General features: G+C 44.9%; 1 protein-coding gene across 14 annotated transcripts in view; it reads left to right on the top strand.

Annotated features, from left to right (window-relative positions):
• The window catches only part of LOC310664225 (uncharacterized protein), a 170,504-nt gene that overhangs the window by 78,987 nt on the left and 76,093 nt on the right, over nt 1-15,424 (top strand). For 5 of the 14 annotated variants that reach the window (XR_014504817.1, XR_014504819.1, XR_014504820.1 and 2 more), the window contains exon 6: nt 1,695-1,763. The exons of the other annotated variants lie outside the window; for them this stretch is intronic. The gene's annotated coding sequence lies outside the window, so the exon portion shown is untranslated. The remainder of the gene's footprint in view (nt 1-1,694; nt 1,764-15,424) is intronic. 14 annotated transcript variants of the gene reach the window in all.

Here is a 15,424-nt window from a genome sequence, read left to right as displayed (position 1 = left end):
TGCAAAAAAAAGCCATTGCAGATTTCTTACCTATTCATTTAACTCATTAAGCAAACAAATGCAAGCAGAATATTCATTCACAATGAAAAGGAGGTAAATGTTTCCAGTTCTGTGATAAAAGGAATGTGTGTGTGTTTGCTTAATGAGTTAAATGAATAGGTAAGAAATCTGCAATGGCTTTTTTTTTGTACCCCAAATTAATAGGAGAAAATTGGGGTGTTTTGGAATATTCTTTCACATTTCTAAATTAGAGCGCACCATTAATTAGGTATGCAGAGCAGATCAGTGACTATCTTCCAAGCAAAATGCTTTCCTCGGTGTTTTCTATAAAGTTAAATGCACAGCATATTCTCCTCACCCCCATTTCTTTTCAGAGAAATGAAACCAAGCTGTGGGTATAGCAATGACCAGATTTTGAGATGGGAGGGCTGTGTGTGGGATCCTTCATTTAATGAAGGAAGAGGGATCACAAACCATAGCTCATGGATACTCTCATCTTCACAGAATATTCTTCCAGGATAGTGAGGGGTAGCAAGAAAAACCTGCCCTTGCAGAAATACTGCTACACTTATCTTTCTGAAATCTGGCAACCTTCATTCCTTCAGAAGGGCTGCCTATGATTTTCTAATAAATAAAAAGTTAGAGAGCTTTTTTTATTTTTAAAGCTTCCCTGCATGAAAACTCCTTAGTGGATCTTCCCGAAAATTGCCATGCTTAATTCACTGTGGACCAGTTCCTTTGCCTGTAAATTTCACCCACGTATGCGAGAAGGAAAGAAATTTTAGCCATTTTTAGACACTACATTATATGTGGCAAAGCATAACATTGGACTGAACAGACTGACTTTGGACCCAAATAATGAATCAAACCAGAATGACATGGAGTGGGTCTGAAACAGATGAGGCTGCCTCAAAATACTACAGGTACATGGTAAATCTGGTGGCCGCTAAACAAGCCTAGTATATATGTGTCACTAGATGATGTGACAGTGTTGTTAGCTAAAACTATTTACCATGTGCAAGACAACTGGTGATTCCATCCTTCCTAATATCAAACATAACATTTACATAAATCTTATTTAGGAAGACTACCGTCTCACTGAGAATTTCATATACAAAAACACAGAGTTAAAGAAGGCTTGACCTACATATTGGATGTGTGGGCAAGTAGTTTTGTAGCGGTTTATATACTTCAGTACTGTTCTTCACAAATATACTTTACTAGCCCTCATTTAAAAATAAATAAATATGAACAATATTTTTTTTTTTGGGGGGGGGGGGTCAACACAAAAAAAGGATAGAAGCATTTTTTTGGCACTCAGTTATTGAATATATTAGCAGAAGGAAACCATGCTTATTTAGCAATAGTGATACCATGCACAGTATTCCATCTACTGTGTTTTGCAATATCACGCAACGTGTTTTAGTACTTGAATTCATATAGTATATACTTTGCTGATCGATTTGCATACCGTATCGATCCCAAGGGTTTTCTAATGTGTTTCACTTGTGGCACTTCTGCATAATTGCCTGATTAACTGACTTATTTAACCTATTGACCTTTACTCTTAATTAGCAGCCCTATGTAAATGTTGAGTAGTAATCAAGTGGAACACGATTCTGTGTGCAATTTACATCTTGTGAAGTTTTTCTTATTTTTAAAAGATTCACTACCAGTAAAAATTCTAATTTCAGATCAGACTATGGTAAAATAAAAAATGAACACACTTACTTGGCTTCAGGTCACAGCACAGGTGAGTTTGAGTCACTCATGTTATTTCTATAAAGTTGAAACAAATTAAGAGTAATCACACACAGTGGATCAAATCACATCAGTAAGTGGAAAAATGTATAATTTAGGCTTTTAAGCGTGGAGGGGGGAGAGATATGAATGAGAACAAGAGTCTCTTTTGAACTTAGAAATTATTAGTTCTAGTACAGAAACTTTTAATTACAATAAAATCTTGCTAATTCCCACTAATTACTTGTATAAAGAAAAGACAAAGCATCAGCACACAAATATGTTAATTTTATTCTGCAGAGAGCCAGTTAATTTTATTATTTACACTTCTTCATTATGCTTACAAAAGATATACCACAGTGTATACTGAGAGAAACATCCATTATAAGAGATCTCTCTCTCTCTCTCTCTCTCTCTCTCTCTCTCACACACACACACACACACACACAGAGAGAGAGAGAGCGCCTATATTCAGCACTTCCAAGGCCCACTGGGATCAGACTTGGGGTCCATCCCATTCTACCATGTAAGGAGCTCTGTATGTAAAAGAGTCACTGATAGGATGCTAGGTAAACAGAATTTAGGCCTCCTTAGCAATATCCTTACTGCATTTGCCGGTGCCATCTGATAGAGAAGGGTTGGGCTGCGTTCCTAGGCATCAAAGAAAAGCACAGGAAGCTGACATACTGGTTGATCTAGCTCAGTCTTGCCTACCCTGACTGGCAGCCATTTTTCAGGGTTTGAGATGGGGCATTCCTAGCACTACCTGGAGATGTGAAGGATTGAACCTGAGACCCTCTGCACAGGGAAGAGAAAAGTAGATAATTGTGACAATATAACATCAGATTGATTCTGCTAGATCTGTGGTAACGAACATGATGCCTTCCACAAGTTGCGGCCTACAAACTTGAGCAAAAGATTACTGTTTTGCGGGGTGTTGGAATAGATGACCCTGTGGTCCCTTCGAGCTGTACAGTTCTATGATCCCTTATCATTGACTGGGCCTGATGGGAGTTGTAGTCCATCGAACATGAAGGATATCCTATTGCCTACTGCTGAACTAGATCCTGTAGAGGGAAACGAGAGAGCTAAACTTACAATTACTGGTTTTGGTGCTGGCTACTCAACTAGGGACGCGGGTGGCGCTGTGGGTAAAACCTCAGCGCCTAGGACTTCCCGATCTTCAGGTCGGCAGTTCGAATCCCCGTGGCGGGGTGCGCTCCCGTCGCTCGGTCCCAACGCCTGCCAACCCAGCAGTTCGAAAGCACCCCCGGGTGCAAGTAGATAAATAGGGACCGCTTACGGGAAGGTAAACGGTGTTTCCGTGTGCTGCGCTGGCTCGCCAGATGCAGCTTGTCACGCTGGCCACGTGACCCGGAAGTGTCTGCGGACAGCGCTGGCCCTCGGCCTCTTAAGTGAGATGGGCGCACAACCCTAGAGTTGGACACGACTGGCCCGTACGGGCAGGGGTACCTTTACCTTTACCTTTACTCAACTATAGTTGCATAAAGTTTGGATCTAACTCACCCAGCTTGCTGGCTTGTATGTTGTGATCATAGTCCTACTTCATTGGATTCCAAATATGTTAGAGATAGTTTGCTGAGTATTAAATTTGGCTTCTTTTGCCTTGAACCATTCACTCTCAAATATCCTGACCTAGTACCATAGTTCCACCCATCTTCCCCTGTTCCTGTCCAATGATTTGCTTTCATCATAAGTGAAAATGCATCCAAGTCACACTAGAAGCTCACCTATAAAATATTTAGCTTGCTCAACAATGAATGCACCTTGATTAGTAGAGTGTGTTACATTTTAGCTACTTAACTTTGCAGCTTGATTACTGAAGTGCACAATTTAATCAGCACATTTAATCAAATGACAATATATACCACCTAATCCCTCCCTTACTACAGACCAGAAGCCAAAACTATTAACTTCACATGCACCTGCATGAAGCAAATATGCAATGCATGAACTTCCACCAACACATGCAACTGGACTGCGAAGAAATGCCAATCAAAATGTGCAACTATTACAGTCAAATCCCCACGTTGTTCCCTAAACTGTACTACTTCAAGCAATAACATTTGTGATGTTTCTGTGGTAAGAGTAGAGAGCATGACACCAACCTAACTATGGCTCCAATACAAAGGTATTGCATGTATGTTAGGGAGAACCACATATGCAGTCTGAAATTTATTTTCCATTGTTGCCACAGCAGTTCCCATTATATTGAAAAAGTGGCTTATCTCTTCAGCGGTGTTTACAGTGTGCAAAGCACAGTATTTTGCAGTCTTCACTGCCACTGAAAGAATACTGCTGCATATATCTGATTTATATTTTAAGTTCCTTTGTCTAATGTTCTTCTTATCACTACTTCTTAGGGATGATATAAATTCTTCATAGAATAGCCAGGTGGCACTGGGATTAAGGGAAGGGTTATAAAATCATAAGCAATCTTCCCAGGCAAGGTCCACCTCTGGCGACTCTTGTGATAGAGGGGCTGAGAGGAGCATGTTGTAGAATGTTATTTGAAAAGCCCACCCTTTATTTTTCCAAAGACTGTTGTGTGTTCCCATTTCCTTGAGCTGCGAGAAGTTCTGGGTGCAGCACTTGCCTGGATTTGGTTTCCTTTAGGAGGAGAGACCACTAGAAACTTATGATGCTCTGTAGTATTTGATTTATTTCTGAATATGCAAGTAGAACATATGCGGAGCCAAATAACTTAAGGCAAGGTTGGGAACCTGTGGCCCCCACATTTGTTACATTCCAACTCCCATCATCCCAGCCAGCATGTCCAATGGTTAGGGATAATGGAAGTTGCAGTCCAACAACATCTGGAGAGCCACAGGTTCACCACACTTGGCTTAAGCACTCATACAAGTAGAAGATCTGGAGTCCCTCAGTGTCAAGAGAGTCTGCCCAGCACCCTCAGGTGCTTTCAGCTCACTCTCTGCCTTTCTTCTTCGGTCTCTGTCCACCAAAAGTTTCTTCTGTAGTTCCCTCACACAGACATCTCAGTAGGACCCACCCTCATCTTCTCTCAATTCTGGTTTCTCCACTGAGAACATTCTGGCACCTAACTCTGTTAAGGAACTATCCACCAGCTATTAAAACTATTTTTCCTGACAAGGATACAGCCAAGCAAGCATTTGTAATAGGATATTTTTCTATCACAGCTATTATCAAAGTGCTTAGCAGCAGAGACCACCGTTTTATAAGACAATTGCTACAGGTGCGACTATACTGTGTGTTGAAATATCAGTTTTGTTTTCCTTCCATAGCTGGAACCCATATGCAAAAGGTCAGTGTTTTAAAACGAATGAGGGGAAACAGTTTGTTCTGGGCACAAAGGTCACATAAATTACCATATCTGAAGTGCTTTTAACCTTGACTGTTCACTATAATCCAAAGCTTTTAAAATATACAATGTAGTTAACCTATTTCCTTCCAAGAAAGCTGGTGAAAATGTTTCTGTGTATCTGAAAATACCATAATCATTGGACAATCAGAGGAGTCTGATTGTATTCTGAGCACAATGCAAGCTAGCAAATCCTTCCTGACAATAGCAGCTCCCTTCACTGAAAGGAGCAGATAAATATCGACGGCAGAAGAAAAACCACATCACCCTGTCTGATTCATTAGATTCTTGGCACTCCAATTAAGTTCTGACAAGCCAGTGTTCCAGGCCCAGTAAAATATTGTTGTTCCACCAGGCTCACTCCAATGTTTAGTCATAAGAGTCATACAATAATAACAGAACAGTGGCCTATCTTGACCAACGGCACATTAGTTATTATCTGCAGCGCAAACACCTACCACTTTGTACTAACATTTTGGCAGTAAATCTAAACATAGCACTTAAAGCTACATCATAATTTTGAGATCTAACGGAATCATTTTCCTTCCAGCTGGCACCAGTAAAAAGTATCTTATAACTAAAAAAAAGTAAATTGAACTTTTTATGAGGACTTCTCTCTCTCTCATTCTCTCTTGTTCGTTCTTTAACAGCAGGCAGAAGTATGAGTTCAGGAACATGCCACACGTTTTACCAAGCTCTGCTGCCTAGTGGTGCTGAACTGAGCAAATTACAGGCCAGTGTCTCGTGTGTGTGTGTTAGAGACAGAGAAATTTCTTGTCTGTCACTAGGAAACTTCAATTGGTAGGAACTGACAGACACTCTATTATGTGCAGCATGATTCAAAGTGTGGTTTTGGTGTAAACTTTCTGGGATGGGAACTTACTCTCCATTCTGGCAGTGGGACAGGGAGGAGAGTGAAGGAAAGAGCAATGCTTCCCCTACCCCCCCCCCGGGCCTGCACAGCACACACATGGTTTTTCAGTTGATGTTTCAAATGAGGATCCAAACCTCTCCTTCAAAATGATCATTGTTCTTAAACCTTTCAACAAAATTAAGCAAAAGACTAGGAGCCTCTAGACCTCGGTGCTAGTATAACTTAGGCTGTGTCTTTGAAGTGCTGCACTTTGTTGTTTTCTAAAAGCGCTTTTGCAGACATTGCTTTGCAAGTGTCAATACCTGCACACTGTGCAGACCACATGAGTAGTTGTGAAATTGTTGCTATCTGTATGCATGGAGGGTCTGTCTTCTGCGACTAGTTTCTTCATGACTAGACATAAGTTTATTTGCTCCCACTGCACTCACTTAAAAATAAAGAAAATCCTGCTTCTTCACTGATGTCCTGGAAGTCCAGTAGTACAGACAGTGCAAGCATAGTTAGTTATATTGCAATCAGTGTATGCCCAGAGGCTTCCTTCCCTTGACCCATGGGGGCAGCTACATGATAAATTTTCTCCTTTGGGGAGGGTGACAAAGCAACCTGGGTTGTAGTAACAGAGAAGTTACTACAACCCATAGCTTACCTCTTCTCAGGAGCGAGCCAGCAGTAAATCACACCAAGTGAGTTGGAGTTAACTCTTTATTAGCAAAAACAGGACCTGCGCAGGACCTGGGGAGGAGTCAGGGCTGCCGGGGAGTGGGTCCCAGCCAACAAAATGGCTGGGGCATGTTCCACAGAGGGGGATGCGCTGGGACAACCGATCTCAGTGATCACGGGTAGGAGGAGGAGTTACGCTAAGACCAGACCTTGTCATTACAGAGGAGGCAGGTTTAGTCGTTGTCTGAGGACTATCCCTGCCTCCGGGTCTGGTCCTGACCGGACGGATACTAGAATCAGCAAGGGATACCCACATGACCTGAAGGTGCTGCTGTGCAATGCCAGGTCAATGATTCATAAAACCACTGCAATCCATGACTTGATCATGGATGGAGGATTTGACCTGGCATGTGTAACAGAGACTTGGTTGGATGAAGCAGATGGGCCTGTTCTTGCCGCTGCTTGTCCACCAGGTTTCTCTTACGCACAGCAACCCAGGCCTTGTGGGCGGGGAGGGGGGGTTGCAGTGATTTTTAGGAAGTCATTAGCTTGCACCAGGCGTCCTATTGGGAAGACCCAGTTTTCTGAGTGCATGTTCTGGAAGTTGGGCAATAGGGGCAGTACAGGATTCCTTCTGGTGTACCGACCTCCCCGCTGCACCAAGGATTCCCTGCCCGAGCTGCTTCAGGTCGTGGCGGATGTCCTCCTGGAGACACCTAGTTTGGTTGTCCTAGGGGATTTTAATATCCATGCCGACACGACCTTACAAGGGGCCGCTCGGGACTTCGTGGAAAGCATGGCCTCCATGGGGCTGTCCCTGAATAAGTTTGGCCCAACCCATAGCCGCGGACATGCCTTGGACCTGGTGTTTACCTCAATGGATGTTGGTGATCTGACACTAAGTAAAAGCGAAACAAAAGAAGTGCCATGGTCAGACCACTTCCTGGTGCAACTTGACTTCTCCGCGACCCTTCCCCTCTGCAGGGAGGTGGGACCGATTCGGATGGTCCGCCCCCGCCACTTAATGGATCCAAATGGTTTCCAGAGAGTGGTAGGGGATGCTTTATCCCATGTTGATGGCCTTTCAGCTGATTCCCTGGTGGCCCGCTGGAATGTGGAGCTAACCAGGGCTATTGACTGTTTGGCTCCGAAGCGCCCTCTCCGATTGCATGGAGCCCGGACAGCCCCGTGGTTTTCCATGGATCTGAGGGCAATGAAACAATCGTTGAGACGGCTAGAGCGCCGGTGGCGGAGGACCCATTCTGAAGCTGACCGGACACAGGTTAGAGCTCAATGTCGAGCCTACCAAGTGGCAGTAGCGACGGCGAAGAAGACTTTCTTCACCGCCTCTATTGCATCTGCAGAAAACAGCAGCAGGAGACTTTTTCAGGTGGTCCGCAATCTAGCGGAACCACCTGCTACATCGGGGCCCAGTACGGGCCACATGATCTCCTGCAATGATTTTGCAAAGTTTTTTGCAGATAAAGTCGCTCAGATTCGGGAAGAGGTCGATGCCACCGTGGGAGCAGGGCCGGGGCGGGAGAGTGCTAGAGTCCTGTCTAGTCAAATTGCGTGGGATCAATTCCAATCTGTTACCTCCGAGGATGTGGACAGGCTGCTTGGACGAGTGAAACCAACCACCTGTCTCCTTGATCCTTGCCCATCCTGGCTTATAAAAGCTAGCTGGGAAGGGCTGGGCAATGGGCTTCGTGGGGTGGTGAATGCTTCCCTCCGTGAGGGAGTCTTCCCAGACCCGCTGAAAGAGGCGGTTATTAAACCGCTTCTTAAAAAACCATCTTTAGATGCGGCCACGATGGCCAACTATCGCCCAGTCTCAAATCTTCCATTCTTGGGCAAGGTGATTGAGCGAGTGGTGGCTGAACAACTCCAGGCACGCCTGGAAGAAGCGGACCATTTGGATCCCTTCCAGTCGGGATTCAGGCCTCATCACGGGACTGAAACTGCCTTGGTCGCACTGGTTGATGATCTCCGGCGGGCTAGGGACAAAGGTGAGAGCTGTTTCCTAGTTCTGCTGGATCTCTCAGCGGCGTTTGATACCATCGACCATAACATCCTTCTGGACCGTCTTGAGGGGCTGGGAGCTGGGGGTACTGTCATACAGTGGTTCCGCTCCTTCCTCCTGGGCCGTGTTCAGAAAGTGGTGGTGGGGGATGAGTGTTCAGACCCCTGGGCTCTCACTTGTGGGGTGCCTCAGGGTTCTGTCCTCTCCCCCATGCTTTTTAACATCTATATGCAGCCGCTGGGAGAGATCATCAGGAGGTTTGGGCTGGGTGTTCATCAGTATGCGGATGATACCCAGCTCTACCTCTCTTTCAAATCAGAACCAGTGAAGGCGGTGACGGTCCTGTGTGAGTGTCTGGAGGCGGTTGGAGGATGGATGGCGGCAAACAGATTGAGATTGAATCCTGACAAGACAGAAGTACTGTTTCTGGGGGACAGGAGGCGGGCAGGTGTGGAGGATTCCCTGGTCCTGAATGGGGTAACTGTGCCCCTGAAGGACCAGGTGCGCAGCCTGGGAGTCCTTTTGGACTCACAGCTGTCCATGGAGGCACAGGTTAAATCCGTGTCCAGGGCAGCTGTGTACCAGCTCCATCTGGTACGTAGGCTGAGACCCTATCTGCCCGCGGACTGCCTTGCCAGAGTGGTGCATGCTCTGGTTATCTCCCGCTTGGACTACTGCAATGCGCTCTACGTGGGGCTACCTTTGAAGGTGACCCGGAAACTACAACTAATCCAGAATGCAGCGGCCAGACTGGTGACTGGGAGCAGCCGCCGAGACCATATAACACCGGTCTTGAAAGACCTACATTGGCTCCCAGTACGTTTCCGAGCACAATTCAAAGTGTTGGTGCTGACCTTTAAAGCCCTAAACGGCCTCGGTCCAGTATACCTGAAGGAGCGTCTCCACCCCCATCGCTCTACCCGGACACTGAGGTCCAGCACCGAGGGCCTTCTGGCGGTTCCCTCACTGCGAGAAGCCAAGTTACAGGGAACCAGGCAGAGGGCCTTCTCGGTAGTGGCGCCCTCCCTGTGGAACGCCCTCCCACCAGATGTCAAAGAGAACAACAACTACCAGACTTTTAGAAGACATCTGAAGGCAGCCCTGTTTAGGGAAGCTTTTAATGTTTGATGTATCACAGTATTTTAATATTCTTTTGGAAGCCGCCCAGAGTGGCTGGGGAAACCCAGCCAGATGGGCGGGGTATAAATAATAAATTATTATTATTATATTATTATATAAAGCAACTCTATTCTGCCAGAGTCAAAGTCTTCTTTGTTTCACTCTTTGTTTTCCCACAAAGAAGACTAGCTCCTACACCTCCTGCAAGGCATGAGTTTTTACAAGACATCTTCTCATGCAAATGCAAGATATCTTGGGACCAGTTGGTGGATGAGACATGCCTGACAGAACCAGTGTCAGTGGCCAGTGGTAGGTTTTGAAATTATTATTATTTATTAAATTTGTATACCGCCCTATACCCGCAGGTCTCAGGATGGTTTATAGTTGTTGCTGTTGTTGTTGTTGTTTAGTCGTTTAGTCGTGTCCGACTCTTTGTGACCCCATGGACCAGAGCACACCAGGCCCTTCTGTCTTCCGCTGCCTGTCGCAGTTTGGTCAGACTCATGCTGGTAGCTTCGAGAACACTGTCCAACCATCTGGTCCTCTGTCGTCCCCTTCTCCTTGTGCCCTCCATCTTTCCCAACATCAGCATCTTTTCCAGGGAGTCTTCTCTACTCATGAGGTGGCCAAAGTATTGGAGCCTCAGCTTCACGATCTGTCCTTCCAGTGAGCACTCAGGGCTGATTTCCTTAAGAATGGATAGGTTTGATCTTCTTGCAGTCCATGGGACTCTCAAGAGTCTCCTCCAGCACCATAATTCAAAAGCATCAATTCTTCGGCGATCAGCCTTCTTTATGGTCCAGCTCTCACTTCCATACATCACTACTGGGAAATTGGTTTATAGTATACAATATAAAATGACAATATAAAATCACAAAATACGTAATCAAAACAACAACCCAATACACCCCCCAGCACTCAACCAAATGCCTGGTTAAAGAGGAATGTTTTTGTCTGGCGCCTAAAGTTGTATAATGAAGGTGCCAGGTGAATCTCCCTGGGGAGAGCATACTACAAATGAGGAGCCACTGCAGAAAAGGCCCATTCTCATGTTGCCATGCTCCAGACCTCTTGTGGAAGAAGGCACATGAAAAAGGGCTTCAGAAGATGACCTCAGTGTCCCGGTAGGTTCGTATGGCAGCAGGCGATCCTTGTTCCTGTTGCTTTATGCCCCTCGTTGTCAATGGAGACAGTGGGGGAAGGCATGGAGGAGAGCCCAATAGCAGGACTCTCTGGGACCTTCTTTTCCACCTCAGAGGCTTCCTACAGCACCTCCCCTGCCTTTGACTGCCTGGACTCTTCATCTTGGTTCTCCTCTACGACCACCACCCCACCTCTTCCCTTATAGATTGCACTGAACCTCCCTGTACATTTTCCATTTTCCACCCTACCCACCACTCAAACTCCTGCCCGTCCATCACCCTGGCTTAGAGAAGAATGGTCACAAACTGCTTCCATACTGAAAAAGCAGGTTCAAAGCAAAAAAGCCCTTCTCCTCAAAAATGGAAGGCAAACTGGACTCCAGAGGCCTCAGAACAAGCTAAAGTCTATTCTAAAAACCCCTGGAGTTAAGGAAGTGAATTCTAACACTGAGCACAATCTTTCGTTTGTTCTCTGTAGAAGCTCTTGAAATAACATGGAATTGTTGGATTGGCTAGGGGCCCACCCTGGGGGTATGGCTGAAATAGGACCTTCATTCAGACCACATCTGCTGCAAAACTAAGGCCTCGTCTTTAAGGTCAAGGCTGTTATCTGCACCTGTGGATCCAGGAAGATGATTCTTTCACTATCCCAGTATGGGCTTGAATGCCCTCTTGAAGAACAGACTCATATTTACGTCTTGACCTGAGGGTTCTTGACTCAATCCATTGTCTGTATCTCCAGTAAACCCACTTTGGGTAATCCTCAGACATCTATGGCAGGGATACACAAGCTGAGTAGATGGAGAAGCAAGTACTGCTTTAGGTCATACTGAATGCTGTGTGGAATCACTCCAAATTTTCAACATGCCAATTTCCTCATATGAATTAGCACTTAGGGTTGTACATTTCTGTAAAATCTGTAGTGCTTAGTCAGGGATCCTTTTTCCCCACTCACCAACTGGGCAATACATCACGACACCAAAGACCTGCATATTTGATGTATGCTTTCAATACTTGGATATTTGAAACAAACAGGCTTTGATTATTTTGATATATTTTACCAGAACTCCTGGAATATAGTGTTAAATTGTCTAATTGTTCAAGGGAAGCAGCAAAGAACCAATGGCATAGCTGGCCTGCTGCCCAGATATTCTTCCTTTTCACACATTATGTAATTAACTCACCCTTCCTATCCACCTGTTTAATCATTACATCATGTTTCATAAATTATAGCATTGCTAGAAATACTGCCCTCCCACCCAAACATATATGCCGATTAGTCAACACTTTGATGTAACGCCAAAGATTCATATTTTAGAGGCAAGCAAGTGCAGACCTGCACAAACTGGAGTCACTGGAAACTTTGCTCAAGGACTTGTGCATTCCGAAACTCTACAGCTTTGCAAACATTTGCAGAATATAGCAGCTGTCTGAGTTTGGCAGCCTTCTTAGGATGACTTCAGAAAAATGTATGTGACTGAAAGGCTTCAGGCTTTAAGATTCATCAGTGACAACTGCCAGGAGATTAGGGAAAGTTTGGCCCTTTACTAGGAGTCATTCCTAAAAACTGGGGGAGGGGGGAAGCCAGGAGTGTAAGCTGATGAGCCAGTCTGTTGAACCAGCAGATCCAGCTTGCAAAGGACAAAGCTTGGGACCAAAGCTTGCTTGGTCCCAAGATGAGGTGTGTTGTCAGTGAGCCCTTTTTAATTCAAAATACACAGAAACAGCAAGATGAGAAATACCATGGCTCCACATGTTCTTTTCTCTAAAGTTAAAATGGCCATCCCCCTCCCTCCCCTCATGAAGACATGATATATACAAATTGGGATTAGGATCGCTGTTATTCAGGTTTCTGCAACAAGCAGTGGACAATTTAAGATTAAAACCAAGTGCATCCAGCTGTAAGGAGTTGTTTCCTCTGCCTCCTTGAAAGCCAAATCTATCCTGATGCCTTGCTCTCAGTCAGTGCACCCATTGATCCATGCCTAGTATAATCTGCATTGCCAAACACGTGTCAAGGGGGCATTTGTGGGGTCCACACCACCTACACATAGCTGTCAACTTTTCCCTTTTCTTGCGAGGAATCCTATTCGGAATAAGGGAACTTCCCTTTTAAAAAGGGAAACGTTGACAGCTATGCACTTACACTGGGCAGCAACTTGTTGAGTAAAGCTTGAAATGCCCAAGGACAGTTTCCTACCCAAATCCCCTCAAGTTTGCTGGCAACGTGTGGGGGGTTGGGAAATTGACCCAATGCACAAACTTCTGAAGAGGCAAGAAGGATAATGGCAGTATCTTATATAGACCAGCACCAGCCGCCTTTGATTAGTTGCGTGATTCAGAGATGGGTGAGATTTCTGAGTGTTCTGTGTCATGTGACATTCACTCCAGCCTCAAAATGGACAGGAGCAAATCAACCCATCCGTAGTGCCAAAGGAAAGGCATTCTCCAGATGTGCTTCTGGCAATCCTACCGAGGCTTCTTTCACACTCATCTTGGGTTTTGCAAGCAACCTTAAACACCATTCTAGAGGCTTTTACACTCTGTCTTGTCCAAGTGAATAAAAATGTACTTAAGCAGTTCTTAATACAACTGACTATAAAAATTTCCTGACAGCAATTATGTTTTATATTGTCAGTCATCTCAGAGGTATTATATATTGTGAGTTCTGGGTGCCCGATTTCCTTAAATTCCTGGATTTAGAAAGTGTCAGAATTTAATCAACGCTTGGAGAGTTAGCTTCCTGTGTTCAGGAGATCGCCTGGGAGATGGGCCATTAACAGAATAAGAGAGGAGTGTGAGGCATCAGCAAGGCAAAGACTGTGCCATCCAGCAAATAGGTGGAAACCTGCCCTGAGCTCTGAGTTAGTTAGCAGAGACAAAGCAGCATTGAGTTTAGGGCTGCAGTTGGAGATGATGTAGACTGGAGGAAAAACAGTTGTACTCCATAAAGCATAGCAAGCTGAACAGAGGGTCAGAGAGCCATGGCAGATTTCTGTTTGGATCCAAGGCTGCAGCCATGGGAGAGTGTGTTAATGTTATGAACCCCTCCATCGCGGGTTCAGGTTGAATATATGTGTAAATGAACCATAGTAGTGACCGTGGAACATTAGACAAAGGAACTTAAAATGACTTGGGACACCTTAAGGATTGCCTGCTCCTGTATATGTATATGTAGAATGTAGATACCATTGCTGAATTAGGCTCAAGTGAACATCCACTTGGAGGCAGGGCCTTTTCAGAAGTAGCACCAATTAGTAATTAGCTAATTACTGAGGACCCCTTATTTTTCAAAAAGCAAACCATGGACCCCCTACTTTTCAAATTTGGATAACTCTATGGTAGTTACCTGTGCAAAGCAATTTTTTGAAGAAAATGTGGGGTGGCCCCTAATAAGGAAATGATTTAGATATACGGGCGGGGGGACCATAAAATTTGTGATATTACAACAAATTGCCAATCCCCAGACAGTAGGAAAAACTTGTCTCCATTGCTCCACTACAGCTAATTTTTCCAAGTGCTCTATATGCAGAAGGCTTTTTATCTGAGAAAGTATTCAGACATGGTATTCCTTACTTGTAATCTGCGATGGTACATCTTAGCAAAACTTTGCACCATATGGTTCTGCTGACTGAGGGATCTTGCAACTTCAAGACATAGGTAATGGCTTGGTCAGGGCTTGATAAAAGTATTGGTGAAGACTGAGTAGAAAACAGCTAGAATTTTGTAATGTTGGTAATAGTAGTATTAATATTAGTAGTATTTTTAAATTATTTAGTCCTCCTGTGTCCAAGTTTCATCTCTGGCTTAAAGAGATTAATTAGTTAAACACAGTACTTATTTGGACTGAATGTTTTATTCTTGCTGATTACCCAATAGGAACAACCAGCTTTTGACTTAATTAGAATTCTAACGCACATCTGTTTTCTCCCACTCCCAAATATATAGCGACATGGCTTCCCACAGAAAAGCCTTTTGCACTACAGGGGTACCTCGGGTTAAGAACTTAATTTGTTCTGGAGGTCCTTTCTTAACCTGAAACTGTTCTTAACCTTAGGTACCACTTTAGCTAATGGGGCCTCCCGCTGCTGCTGCTGCTGCTGTGCTGCCGCCGCCCAATTTCTGTTCTCATCTTGAAGCAAAGTCCTTAACCCTGAGTAGTACTATTTCTGGGTTAGCGGAGTCTGTAACCTGAAGCGTCTGTAACCCGAGGTACCACTGTAAATAGGCCTGGGTGATGGATTGATACATCGCCCTGAACCAGTATGAGGGGCAGACCACAATGGCGGCTTCACTCAGCAGTGAAACCGCCACCGCACTTGACACACCCTCCTGCTGGCTCTGGAGGCAGAGGGACTCGGGAGCGGCAGTGGTTTCACCAGCGATATACTGCTGAGTGAAGCCACCATCCCACTCTGCCCTCTTACTGGTAGAGGGAGAAAAAAGCTGCATCAGTGAGGCGCTGATACAGCTTGTTCCTTGCTCTGCTTCTTTAAACTGCTTGG

The sequence above is a fragment of the Podarcis tiliguerta genome (assembly GCF_965153285.1).
Source record: "Podarcis tiliguerta genome assembly, chromosome: 1".
NCBI classification, from domain to species: Eukaryota; Metazoa; Chordata; class Lepidosauria; order Squamata; family Lacertidae; genus Podarcis; species Podarcis tiliguerta.
Note: the sequence above shows the minus strand (reverse complement) of the source record. Positions and strands in the feature narration are given on the sequence as shown.